This window comes from Coturnix japonica, chromosome 4 (genome assembly GCF_054131305.1).
Source record: "Coturnix japonica strain WE chromosome 4, WE-NBRP24, whole genome shotgun sequence".
Lineage (NCBI taxonomy): Eukaryota > Metazoa > Chordata > Aves > Galliformes > Phasianidae > Coturnix > Coturnix japonica.
Genome location: NC_140666.1, coordinates 30,810,119 through 30,824,696, shown reverse-complemented (window position 1 = coordinate 30,824,696; position 14,578 = coordinate 30,810,119). Strand labels below are relative to the sequence as shown.

The 14,578-nt window shown below is 37.5% G+C and overlaps 1 long non-coding RNA gene across 1 annotated transcript; it reads right to left on the bottom strand.

The window, feature by feature from the left end:
- Positions 1-6,582: 6,582 nt before the first annotated feature.
- Positions 6,583-10,117, bottom strand: LOC146761021 (uncharacterized). The gene is made up of 3 exons (XR_014945253.1): positions 10,010-10,117; positions 8,542-8,743; positions 6,583-6,770 (listed from the first exon to the last, which is right to left on the bottom strand). It is a non-coding gene; the product is annotated as an uncharacterized LOC146761021 (long non-coding RNA).
- Between the last annotated feature and the right edge of the window lie 4,461 nt (positions 10,118-14,578).

Genomic DNA, 14,578 nt, shown 5'->3' with positions numbered 1-14,578 from the left:
TAGATGTATAGAAGCTTTCAAATGTATGGACTTCACAGACTGAATAAGGAAGCTAAAGTTTATTCTGCAATTTTGGTCAAATACTTGCATGCATGAGGCACATCAGTAGACCTAGTCAAGAGGTCCACACTCTGTGAGACCCCCTTAAATAACAATAGAATTTAAGCAGACATGAACTTAGTGAAAACATGATTTGCAAACAGAAAATCCTGGAGTGGGAGTTCACAGGTACTCAGTAAAAGTGAGGAAAGGGTCAATTTAACATCATCCACCGTGCTAAAAGAGCGCTTGTTTCTAAATTTGCTTTATGAGTGCAACTGTAAGATAAATTAATGGTAGACTTCCATCTGCTGATATTCAGTTCAAATTACCACCTATTAGACGTAACATTTGATCTCTGACTAGAAGTTCATCCACTCTCATAATAGATTATCAAGTTTTTGGCCATCAAGAAATTAAGCTGAAGTAAATAGAAAAGGCTTACATTTTTGTAAGGTTGTCATGACGCAAAATCTCTTTTCGTATAGTCTCAGAAAAGTGTTATTACTTAAGCTGCTAAGTAGAATCATGAGGACAGTTCTGTATTCTAAAAAATACAACATTAAATAGTATGCAGTATACCAGGCAGGTTAATTTGTACTGTGCTAGTATAAAGGGGACCTAAAGTAAACTTATGTTCTGGGCTTGGTTTTCATAGTTATATTTCTTCTTGCACTTAAGTATTTATGTGCCCATCCTGACTACCACATCTACTGCCAAAGAAGCCACATGAGCAATGTGATACAAGCGCACCTTTTTAAAGCCGTCCAGATCACTTCATATGGTGGCAGTAACACATGTCACTCTGTGTGGGCTGACTCATTTGGCAGAACTCTTTAATAGCTGTGATATCCCAGCAGGCTTTTTGCTGGACATCACAGCAACACAGGAAGCCACTGGCTCAATATCAAAGCAAGGGAAAAAAGAAAACCAACATGCTTAAAATGATTTACAAGACAAATATGCACATGCTCAGAGCAGTCAGCATATACATTTAACCCATTCTTAGAAGTTTGCTTCTACTTTTTAAATAGGCTATTTTTGTTCCTTATGTTACTCCTGTGATCTGATATGTACTGTTTTTCAGTCACGAACACATTTCTGTTGCAGGAGTTGCAAGCTGACAATAAACCATTGCTATATCACATGTAAATAGTCTGCAATCCATTGTTTCTAAGTGATGTTCTTCACTAAGCATTGAAGTTTTTGAATTGATTCTTCATTGAGGCTGATGAGAATGAAGACCAACTCTGTACAACTAAGGGGAATGCCAAAAAGATAAGAGAGTGGAGAATAAAAACCCAGTGTTTCAGAAGGGAAGTAACATTTTGGTCAGTCTCTGTAGCTGTGTATGACTGATCTCCGGAAGAAAAACGTTTAAAATGAAGTGCTTCAGATTTGCAACCAATGAATCGTGGGTAGAAATACAGAAAAATAGTAAAGCTGACAATGGCAGATACTAAAAATAATACAAATTAAATCTGAGATCTGATGATTGGAATCATTTGGGATCGTTTTTGTTTTATCTAAGTTTTCTAGAAAGATGTTATTCTGAATTTGAGCATCTATTTTTTCAACTTTATCACTCCAAATAAGATGAATAGCTGGTAGCAGGAAGATTCTTCATTCTTTGGTTGTTTGGGTTTTTTGGTGTTGTTTTTTTTTTCCTTTTCTTTTCCCCCTCCATTTGAGAAATGAAGGTCTTCAGTTTTGATCGTTACAAAGTTAATTAACTTGGTGTTACATGACATTTTATAACCTAGCAATTATACTCAATACAGCATTTCATATTCCCGTTAGTAATTCAGTCATTTTATACATAAAACGCATCTGTATTTTCAGATCCATTATTTAGGCTTGAGAATCTGTTGTCCTCAGATTTGCTTTTTCCTCTCCTGTTTCCCGAGTCTCTCTTTTCTCATTCTGTCTCAATTCAATGCTGGGCACCTGGATGTTTTTATATCATATGGATACATATGAATAATTCAATGAATGCAAGAATCTTGCATGCTCATGACAAGATCAAATCCAAATTGGTAGCTTCTGGCAGTGTCCCAGTTTGTGTTTACAAAGGTGTGTTTCCTTGATTTTGCATTTATAAAGGGAAGCTCAAAAAAGGTGTCAGATAGTCTTCTCTCTGCATATGAGAAAGATTCTTGAACTAATACAACTAGGTAGAAATTAATCCTCTGGAAAAAAATATATATACATAAGCAGGTAATGTAGTTTAAAAATGCAAATAAATATTCTGGTAGGAGAGGGAAATGAAGTAACCAAGGTACAATAAGGAGCATTTACAGAAACATCACTAAAATAAATGTTCAGACAGTATCACATTCATATACCGGGAAGAAGAGGGGGAAAAAAACCTTTAACTAGGGAGGCTGCTTGGGCCAGCTGAGGTCTTGAAGCTCCGAAATGATACGGTTGATTTAGGTGATTAGAAAAATGCAGGGAAGATGAATAGAAATGAAAGAAAATGATAGAATCATATAATCATTTATGTTGGAAAAGACCTCGAAGATCATCAAGTCCAACCATCCAGCTAACACTGCACATCCACTGCTATCAGCCAGGTTGCCTGGAAATGTCAAATTGTGAATTGGTTTAGAGGAGAATACAGGATAATGGGGATATAGGGGGCATAGAGAAAATAAAAGGTGAAATTGTGAAATTATATGGATATGTTCATAGCTCATCAGCAGAGCAAGAAAGAGGAAAAAAGAAAGAGTTTTGAGTGTTTTGTTTGTGCTGGTGGAGTTTTATTTCTCCCTCTGGTTTGCTGAGTTGTGAAATAGAAAGAAGGATGTGAATAATTCACTATAGTCCCAGCTAACTGAATTTTTTCAAGTGTCTGTGGACTGTAATATCTGCACTCCTGATGGACTTCAGAGCCATTTAGGACTTCCCTCCAAAGCAAACAAGAATAATATATTTTGTATTATTGGATTCAGAAATAGAATAACCTGGAAGGGGGAAAAAAAAAAAGGAAAAAAGAAATCCCCCAAATGTTTTACATTCAGAAGTCAGATTAAGTGATGAATATTACTGGATTTATTTATTTATTTATTTATTAACCAGAAATATAAGGCAACCGGTTTTTATTGTGCCTGTCAATGGGCAGCAGTACAGCCACACTTTAGACACATCCTCCTTTGGGTCATGAGCCATTTGTACTATCTGCTTTCAGTCACACATTTGGAAGAGCTGGGATTCTTGATTCGTTCTATAGACTGTTTAGATTGTGCAAATGCTGCAGTTGTAATAGCAGAGTAAGAGAGGCCGGTTATTTACTAGCACTGCTGCCATTCTTCTGAATGCAGCCTTCAGGCAGATTTTCAATAAATGATGAGAATATGAGAGGTAACAGCCTGGAGTCCTGAAGAACTGCCTGCTTTGCAGAAAAGGAAAGTAGAAGATAAAAAAAGCAGTGCAGATAACTTGCTTAGAGTAAATTTTACTTTGACAACCCAAGCAGTTTTATTGAAGTACTGTGCTGAGATGAAGATCTTCAAGTGTGTATTTACATCTCAGTTCCATCTACCATGGTAGCTGACAAAATCTGATGAAAGCAGCCTCAGCTGGTTGGTATATATGAATAGGTTTCAATGCTCAGTGCTCTGGTTTAATACGGGATTTTTAATTTCATATAGAGTTTTATTCTCATTGAGTAAGAATCAAAGTCAGAAAGAGAGCTGTGTCTTACAAGTGGCATTTCCATGGTTTTGCCATGTTTCTGGGTTTTATAACATTTAGTTACTAGGATTTTCCTTTTGACTATAGAGAAAGTCGGACTGGGCTCTTATTGCTTGGTACATGGAACATTTTATTCACATGGCTGTGATCCTAAATATCAGGGCAGGCTTTTGGCTTTTTTTGTGCTAGTTTCCTCACATTCAGGTTCTGTTGAATTTGTTTTGTAACACAGCTTATGTGTTACTGGCACACCTTCACAAACTGGTGATATTTTTCCGCATATTGTTCCTACTTTGATATGCATCTGCTGATGTTTTTTTTTAGCAGGAGGGTAAAGGTATTACCACCCTTTATGTGTCACTTTTCCTTTGGAAGAATCAGGAAAAGATTAATAAAATTCGAGCAACTGTATTAAATGGAGGTACTGTGATGCATAATGCAGCTGTGTCTACAAATGCCTTTCAACCTGTGTTTACATAGGAAGTGGAACTTTATTCTGAACTTCTTTAAATTAATGAGAGTTTTATTACTTTAAGTTAGTGGGTTTTCATAAATGAAGGTTTAGCAATAGAGACAACAATGTTAGACTAGTGACTGCATACAGCCCAGGGTGTTCAGTAAAGGACAATCTAATTGATCTAATTGATTATGTTTTTGTACAGTAGGTTTTCTGTGATTCTTCAACAAGGGAGGAGTTTGTTTCCATCTTCCAGTGACTTTTTCCAGTGGGTAGTTAAAAGACTTTATTTTTATTTATCTGTTGGCAGTTACTCATACCATTATTATTTCTCAGTTGTGTTAGGGCAGTGCTGTCAGTTTGTCCTACTTAGGAACCATCCAGTACTAAGTGTTACTGAGAAACATTTTCTGCTTTACAAAAAATATTCACTCAGTTCATTTTTTCCTCCAGAGTACAATGAGAGAACAAATCAAAGTTCTCGGGTAGAGGAAGTAGTCCTGTTGCCTTTATTCAGTATGATAAAAACAAGCACTTTCCTTCATTTAATTTTCTTTGCTGGTGTTTCTTTTTGACTTTTATTTTTGCTACTGCCGTTTTGCTGAAGTCACATAAGGATTATCTGAAGCAGCTCTTGGGCATTTGCAAGTCATTCTGATCTGTAAAGGTGAATTGTGGTAGCCCTTTGCCCATGGAACTCATGCACACCCCCAGGAAAAGAAACTGGAGTTATAAAGTGCTTTAAGAGGAGTAGTAGTAATCTGGCAGATTTCCTTTTTGTCTCAATAGTTTCTTTATTTTCCTTAGATTTTGATTAATCATTGAAAACAGAAAGAAATATCACTACAAAATATTAGTCTTTATTAGGAGGTGGAATTTTAAAGTGCTTGTGATTCAAGAGGCTGGGTGATATTTGCAAGTCTTTCACAGGTGAAGTGAGCATAACCTGTAACATTCTAACTGGACTTTTTATTGAGAATTTGCAGAATCTGGACACACATAAGCAACACGTTAGTTATCACTAGTGAGATTTTGATAAATTTCCATATCTTCAAGATAACTCTCTTTCTCTTCCAAAATAGAAAACTGTAAGAAACCATTTCCATTAGCAACTTGCTTAATGACGCACCAAACTTAACAACAGAAATGAGTTACCATGTGGGTAATAAGAGCCATATAACTGCACCATAGGGAAAAAGATTAAGAGAGTTACTTTTTTATTATTATTATTTTTATTTTATTTCCCCCTGCTTGTTTCTCACTGGAATACTATAATAACTGACAGATAATTGAATGAATATTACATAAATATTTTAATAAATTTAAATAATAAATAAATTTAAATGAATTTATATAAATTTAAATAATTGTTATATAAATAATTGTGAATGCCTTTACATCAGAAAGCAACTACAAGTATCCAAAATGTGATTTTTTTTTCCTTTTTTGAGACTGGGAATATTTTCCATACTACAGTTCTGTTTGAAAATAGATTTTAACTTTTGTTGATGATGTCTTTGTGTTTGCCATGTTAAACCTCGCAGAGATGAGGCTTGTCAAACTGATGAATCCCTTGTGTAATTTCTACAGACTTCCCTGGAGCTTTTCCAGTGCTATTTCAGGAGAATCTCAAATGGTGCATAAAAGCTTTCCCTGGTTGGAGCTCTCTTGTTCTGTGTACATGGAAAAGATGACTGTAACTTGGTCTTTAAGCCTTTGGCTGTTCTAAGAGCCATGTTCTCCACCAAGCTTCATACTGTGCATTACTGGCATAAATGTAATAATGATTAAGACTGGTGTCACATTTTGCGTCTCATCATAATGATCCACTCATAGTCTTTTTACGAGGCTAGTTAAGATGCTTAGCTCACAAGTGGAAACACTCACATTCTATGAATTAGCGCTTTTAGCACTTAAATGCTAAAAAATCCTTGACTGATTTAAATAATCTTATGATTAAAAGGGTAACATATACATTACGCATCTCTCTTTTCATGAAGGGAATTAAGCACAGTTATCCTTTTCCTCCTTTCCTCAGTGTGAATCTATTATATAAAAAAATAATTCCCAATTTCATATACTTTGTTCTCTAAGAGTCCTCACCTCCACTCCTTGACTCTGAACTGATATAGCCATCAGAGATAAACTATTCCCCCATTCATTTACCTCATTAAAGCCAAGGTTTTGGCTTTGTTATCATTCATTTGTGTGGGATCATCTCAATAATTCTTTTGTTTGCTAATCCCCAGTCCAGTTAAATATCATTTGAATGCAGACCTGCTTACTGATATGAAGGTTCCTGTTGATATGTCCTTTACTTAATTTTGTATTTTTACTTCAGCTTTAGTTACTCCGTATCTTATTTTAACTGAAGTTAAAATTTGACCTTGGAAGGTGCACAGAAAGATTTTATTTTTCAATCCAGAATTCATCTTTCAGTGACTAGTTCCAGTTTCTGTCTGTTCAAACAAATGCAGCTTCTGGAAGAGTAGAACTGAAAATTAAGAGCAACTTTTGATAGGATCATAGAATCCTTAGAGTTGGAAGGGACATCTGAAGGCCATCTAGTCCAGCTCCCCTGCAATGAACAGAGACACCACAGCTACATCAGGTTGCCCAGGGCATTATCCAGCCTTGCCTTGAAAGTCTCCAGGGATGGAGATCTCTTACCCTCACTATAAGAGATTTTTCCCTCATATCTAACCTAAATCTACCCTCTTCGAGCTTGAAGCCATTTCCCCTGGTTCTATCATCACAGACCCCACTAAAGAGTCTGTCCCCTTCCTTCCTGTTGCTCCCCTTTGGATACTGACAGGCCACTCTCAGATCACCTCACAGCCTTCTCTTCTCCAGGCTGAGCGGCCCCAGCTCTCTCAGCCTGTCCTCATAGGAGAGGTGTCATGCTATACCATTCTCACAACTGAAGATTTGTTTAACGAGACTGTCTTTTTCTGTAGTGATGAGTGGAAAAAAAGGCTAATAGAGTGCATGCAACTACATTCCAGGACTTCTAATATTAGTTGCAAATGGTTACTGGCAATGACTTTCTCTCTCGTTCACATCTTCTATTACTTAAAGATAAATGTTACAATCAAAATAAAATCTATAGATGTAAGTATAGTGGGTATCCTACAAGAAGCTTTAAGTAACTCAGTAATTTTTCAGTTACCATTTTCTTTTGCAATAATATCATTTATAAAAATTGTTGATAGCAATGAGTCCATAAAAACAACAAAACAACCCACAGTGTCTTTCAAAATCAAATCTAGCAACTTATACCAAGGGAAAAACTAAATCATATTTCTCTTATTGGTGTAAATACAAGTGGATTCATTGCTATAAATAGAGCAAATCAGTGCAAATGAGAACATAATCAGTCTTGAAACATTTAACTGAGTTTGAACAACTGCCAAATAAAATCAATTTATGTGATGTATAATAGCTTAGGAAAAAAATATTATGCCGAAATGTTCAGCATCCAGTGTTTCTAAATTCATTCTTTTAATTGTAATAATAGCATCATCTTGTTATAAAGACAGCTGATAGAAGAGCAGCTTTTTCCTGCACTAATAGAACTGATGCATCATCTATAACTATTACCACCACATCCATCTTTCTCATTCAGTTTTTTTTTTTCTGTGAAGTAAAATAAAAATGTTGGACATAATTAAAACACTTAATAACAAATCATCTACGCAAATGAAAGTAATATGGATTCATATACTTTAAAATTAATGGCCTGTCAGTTACTGTCAGAACAGTTCTAATAGGAAGTTGCAAAAAAATTGGTAAAGTACCTGGAAAGAACTGTTAGGAGTACAAGGAAAAGATAGTATTTTACATGAATGAGATTGCACCAAGTTTAAAGTACTTAATTTTTATTATTATTGTTATTATTAAGGAAAGCTTCACTATTATGAGATACTCATTTACCCAGTACTATCAAATTTCTACTTCTTTACGCACACAGAATAGGGTGGAAACCTCATGCAAAATGTGAAAAACAATTTGCATAAGTAGTGAAAGGTACACACCTTGTGTTCCTGATGACTGGTTAAATCCACCTGGGGTGGGGATTGTTATGCTTACTGCACGTGATTATCATAGGAAGGAGTAAAACTTTTGTTTCTGCTATTGTAAGTGACTCAGCAGTGGCATGTTGGAGCCAGCTTGAGTCTGCTCAGGGCAGCTCCTAGCTAAAGCCCCACCTGGGCACAAGGCCCTCCAGCAGTCTCCCCACCCAGCAATGGTGACCTGAAAAGGAGCTCTTTGTTTGGAGTATTCCTTACAGAGATTAGTCTACATTATTTCACAGAATAGGGTATGATGAAGGACCTTTACTTACTGACCCATTGCCAGTCCTGTTCTGTGGTTCTGTCAAGGCCACATGTGGGCTCCTTCATTTGGAATGAGCGCTTTGATAACCACTTTGAAAGACTCCTGTCCATGAGTGCATCTCTGAAAAGATTCTTTATACTCCCAAGATGAATTAGCTTTTTCATGTAATTGCTGCTGAGCTGGGGATAGAAGTGTAGGACCAGCCTTGGACCTCTGTGATTGAAGCACAGTAAAGCCTTTTTGAGTCATACAGAAGGAAACATTGCTATTCACAAATAGTGGCCATATATGAAACTCTTCTCTCTCAGGCCTTCACTAAGACCATCGAGTAACTGCTTTTTTTTTTTTTTTCAATGAATTTTTCCTTTTATCTGTATTTTCTTTCCTTGCATTTTGATAGTACCTGCTCTTTTGGCGAGGTCAGAAATCCTCATCTTGGAATTCCAGCCACAAAGAAGGAGTTATCAACTAAGGCAGATGATGAAGGGCTAGGAAAAAGTCATCACGTTGGGGCAAATGTTTCTTCATTTGATCACCTCTATATCTCCCGAACTAGTGTTTCTTACTACAAGGACTAAGGAATTCAGTCTAAGCAGATTCTGATGAGTCATTTTTCACTCTGTGAGGTCTGCCTTGCCCAGTTCCCACCTCTGACTCACTGCAGCTGTAAATGGTGGGGCGTAGGATTTTAATAGGGCACATACCAAAATCCTTTTCAGAAGAAGTCCATCTGTTTTTACCACTGATTTCTTTATAAAGTATGTTTTGTTCCTTTCTAAATCCCAGTTCCTGGCATTGGCAAGTGCTATAGTACTGGATTGCAGTCACAGAAATGTTGCAACTGTACAAATAGTCCCTAAATTACTTTTTTTTTATATATATATGTAATTCTTTTATGTATATAAAAATAGATTTACTGGCTTGGTTAAAACTATAAAACTTGGCTATAGAAGAAAATTACTTTTTTTTTTTTTCCCTGTGGTTGAAGCAGAAGTGCCTACTGTTAATGCTTTTGTACTGTCTGAATTTCATAAAAGCTCATATTTGATGTATTGACCTTTTACAGTCTTTTCCCATTCCATTTACAAGCATTTATTTGTATGGGCATATGAAATTGGGATGAACTTTTGCTGTCTTTGTTCAGGCTAAATCTGTGTTCTGAGGCTCTAATCTAGGTGACATGATAACACCTGTTTTGCTCTTGATACTATGTGCCTAGGGAGAAGGTCTAGTACATGAGGCACGGAATTTCATATATAAATCTCATGTCATTGAGTCATCTACTTCTTGTATTTTGACATGACCTTTGGTGAGCACATGAAAAAAGCCAGTTCTATCTTTCCGTGCCTCTGTTTTAGAGACTCCTAACTTTGCAGAATTTTTTCTTTTGACCTTGACTTCCATACTTCCATACATACATTGTGTAAAATACAACCCTGTCCCTATGTATGTCAGCAATGAAATATCCCTGTAACATACCAGCAAAGATCAGACTTGTGCCTCTATCCTCCACATGTAAAACGAGTGTTCAAAGTCTTCTTCCAGCTTTCTTGCCATGCCTTTTTAGCCCTCGAGTTCTTTGTTTTCTGAAACAGAGTTTATGTTTTATCCTGTACATGTTTGTACAGCACAGCAGGGACATGGATCTGAGTTCGGACTGCATAAATAAATGAAGTAATATACATAAAAATCAGCATCAGCTCACGTACCAAAGGCAGATAAATAAACTGAGCAAAGGACAAATATGCATGCTTGGAAGTAGTGCCTTAGCACAACCCTTTTCCTTTAGAATTAGATTTTTTTAATTTATTTATTTTTTTTAATGAAACAGTAGCATGTTCTTTATTAACTCTTAAAACCAGTAATAAGCTTTTATCTTTATTTTTATTCTTGGAGATCAATGTGAGATTTCACCCTTGCAAAAACCTACTTTTCTAGGTTAAGTTTTTGTTTGCCTGATCCATTCAACTGACCAAACCAAATTAGCTGCTTTGAGAATACACTCAAAGCAAAGCATTTTCTGTATCATTTCTCTCATACAAGTTTAATGTAGCTTATAATTAGAAGAGGTTGAATGCTTCCATTAATTCTGCAAAGTTTTCTCTCCCATTCAGTCTGAAAAACCTAATATTTTGTTAACAGAATGAATTTAGTCTGATAAGCCCAGTATTTTGCCAGCAGAATTAATCTAGGATCAATTAAAGGTTTACTCCTGAATCCACATCCCACAAGAATGGAAACAAAGGCAGAATTTTCAGGAGGCTTGGCTGACATTTGCTGTCCTCTCCAAGCTTTATGGATGATGGAGTACTCCGTGGGAATGTTAAAGTCTGGGAATCCGATATATGTGGTTAATGGAATCAAGCGTTGTGTGGATCAGTAAGATGTCCCTGTGGAATTGCTTCCTTTCTGTTTCTGTTGCAGATCACTTCCCCTGATATCATGGGCTGAGCAGAGCTGCAGTGTTGTCATAGTGGTCAAGAAGCAGCAGTAGAATGAAACTTCCAAGAGATAATACTATTTAAGGCATCATTAATTCCTAATGGAGGTTGAGGAGGACGATATCCAACCCAAATTAAGAAGGTTCCATCCAACCTGGCATTGTACACCTCCAGGGATGGAGCATCCACAGCCTTTCTGGGCAGCCTGTTCCAGCACTGCACCACTCTTTCTGTGAAGAAATTCCCCATGACACCCAATCTAAACCTTCTCCTGAGCTTAGAATCAATATGTAAATATGTAAATATGCATGTTTGGTGGCCCTGCTAGGCAGGGGGGTTGGAACTACATGATCCTTGAGGTCCCTTCCAACCCAGGTCATTCTGTGATTCTGTGAAATATGTCTTGTAAAACACTCTCCCTGCATTTTTAATCATCAAGTTTCAGTGCAAGAACCCATTTGACAACAGAATTTCCGTATTTAGAGCAATAAGGTTCAAAGTGTCTTTAATATAAGCACCTCTGATCACCTCAGGGAGATTATTTGCAATCTATGTTGAGTGGCCTAATGAAGTGTGCGAATTCTTGTCTCTTTAGAACCTGAGAGAATGGCAGCATCTTGCCTCCCCTCAAAACACTTCTGGCTCTTGGGCAAAACATGAGCTCAATGATTCCTGAGTGTAGCAATTACTTGGACAAACTGATTTTTGGAAGGGCCAGGGAAGAGGAAGAAGGCTCAAGAACCAATGTCTTCCTGAGAAAAAAGTTATCAGCGTTTTCCTAGAAAAGGAACATTAACCCTCAAACAGATGTCCGGCGTGCTTCTGTGAATCAAGCCAGTGAAATTACTCCAATGCTTTTAGTTTGCAGTGGAGCACATGATGCATAGGCTGCTGTTATCTTGGCCACAGTGCCACCAAAATTACCTAGGGATGTCAGCAATGGATTTGGTCTTTTTTACTCTGTCACAAGGATTTTCCATCATCTGTTTCTCAAAACAGTTATATCTTTCCACAGAGGGTTGCACTGAGTCAAACTGGGAGGGAACAGGCACCTCATCATCCACACCAATTAAAGAATTTTTATAGGGAAGGAAATCCTGCCATGGTGCCTGAGTCACCAAGCTCACATCAACATCTTGTTCCTACTGTGTACTGATTCGATACTTCCTGTGCTGCCACTAACACTGTATGGCTTCCTATGCTCTTAGAAATGTGGAAAACTGTTCTGGGTTTCTAGCTGCCTTGCAGTGGAGATCTTACCAGTCGTGACTGTAAAGAAAGCCTTAAAAATATCTTGCAGGCCTGCTTATATGGCGTCATTCAAGAACAGCTATTCCTGAGTGACACCATACGTGGCTATTTTTATTCCATAGTTAGCATGACTTTCTCATATTTAGCTTAACTCATTTTCAACATGCATTAAGCTGAGTAAGAGTGTAGTGGTTTGGGAAGCAAAATTTAAATCCAGCCTCCTGAAAAAATGCTTTCCTGTACCACAGGACAGCATGTCTATTGGTTTACAGGATTGAAGAAGGGAGATCAGGATTATTCATCATCAATTGTGAGCCCAAAGCAGTGACATTGTTAGCATGGTTGCTAGTAATAAGCAATACAAAAGAAATTTAAAATAAATTTACATGTATTATGGACTCTGTAGTTCAGCAGAGACATGCTTTCAACTGAAACATGCAGTAATTTATCAATAGGGGCATGGGAAAATATTTGCCTCTTGTTGATAAAAGTTCTTGTTAATTAGTCAGTCAGGCACAGAGCCCGGTACCTCATCTAGCAGAGAGATATTTTTCATCTCTACAGGAATGAAACAGAGTTCATTTTAGCAAAGTGGAAATGTTTTCTTGACATACTGGGTTAGGAGGAAACAAAATATGTTTTGTGGACCCCCAGCAGGATTTTAAATATGAGGTGGTTTATAGAGGTTATAATTCCCCAGCAGGATAAGACATTCTGTGGTGATAATCAGCTCAGATGTGTGTCACTGAAAGAGGCAACCTTTTCTTCTGAAAATCTACCCCTGTTCAACTTTACCATGAAAGAAAGAAACCTTTGTGCTTTAAACTTGGTGTAGGTAGAAAGGTGCTCTTATTTGCATCTTTCTTTAACTTATTTTGTGGTAAGAGTGTTTTCCAAGTAGCTGAATGATAAGACATTCCACACCCAAAACCCTGGCATCTCAAAAGCCCTCAAACCTGTAACTGGGGGCATCTGGGCCACTGGCTTCTGTGTTCTGCATGTATCCAAGGGAGCTTTTAAGTCCAAATGGAGAATGTACTACTGACGTGTGGAGGGGAAGAGGTCTTTCTGGTGATGGATTGGAACTGATAGCAGAGCTTGCTTAACAACCAGAAAAAAAACAACAGACTGGAAAGTGCTCTTGTAGTTGGTGGCGTAAGAGGAGTTTGCTACAGTCAGCAACTGCTCCTGACTGGCATGAACTACAGTTTCAGCGCCTCTATTTTACTGGAGCAGTAAGAAATATACTTTTAAGGTTCAAAAGCTGAATTCTACCCCCAGTACATAGACCACACAGGAGCAGTAATGGGGAAACACCTAAGCCCCATGTAGGTGGCAGAAGCATGAGTAGCAGAGGCAGGCCTTCAGATTCTGTCTCAGTGGTTTTATGAAGTCTCTAAAGACTTGGTGGTGGTGATCAGGGATTGACTGAAATTGGAAGCAACTGTCTGCTCAAGTGTTGAAAAGAAACAGGAAAGCCCACTGTGAAAATAACACAACCAAGAAACTCTCTGACAAGCGTTGTCCCTTGTTGTGTGAGACACTGTACTTCTGGTTACCCCCAGAATGAAAGTTAATGTTGCTTAGAAGAGAGGAGCTCCATCCCAGAATAGGTTTTATTTTGTGTCAGTTTTTTCTTCATTAGCATATCTAAATTGTTTCCTTTTTTGCTATTCGTGTTGCCTAGAAACATTTAGTAAGTTGTCAGCTCTACAATATAAGCTGATTTAAGATTTATCCAGAATGAGCTTTAGCACAAAAGCACTGTCTGTTTATTAAACACCCTGAGGATATCAAGGGTTTGGTTTTTTGTTTTCTTTCTTTTTTTTTTTCTTGTTTTTTCTTTTTTCTTTTTTTTTTTTTCTTTGTCAGGTTTTGAGCAAATAGGAATTTATTTTACTAGGGCAAAAGCACTGAATACACATTTTCACTAAAATCAGCTTCTTGTCCTTTACCCTGTAGGCCTTGCTGATGCAAAAGTTCTCACAAAAACCATTATGCCTTATTCATAGAATCATAGAATGACCTGCATTGAAGAGGACCAAAAAGATCATCTAATTTCAACCCCGCTGCCACAGGCAGGGTTGCCAACCACTACACCAGGCTGCCCTGAGCCATATCCAGCCTGGCATTGAATGCCTCCACACATACGGCATCCACAACTTCTCTGGGAAACCTGTTCCAGTCTGTCACCACCCTCTGGTTGAAAAACTTCCTCCACATCTAATCCATATCTCCCCTGTCTCAGCTTAAAACCATTCCCCTTGTCCTATCACTGTCTACCCTTGTGAACAGCTATTCCTTCTCCTGTTTATATCCTCCCTTCAAGTACTGGAAGGCCACAATGAGGTCTCCC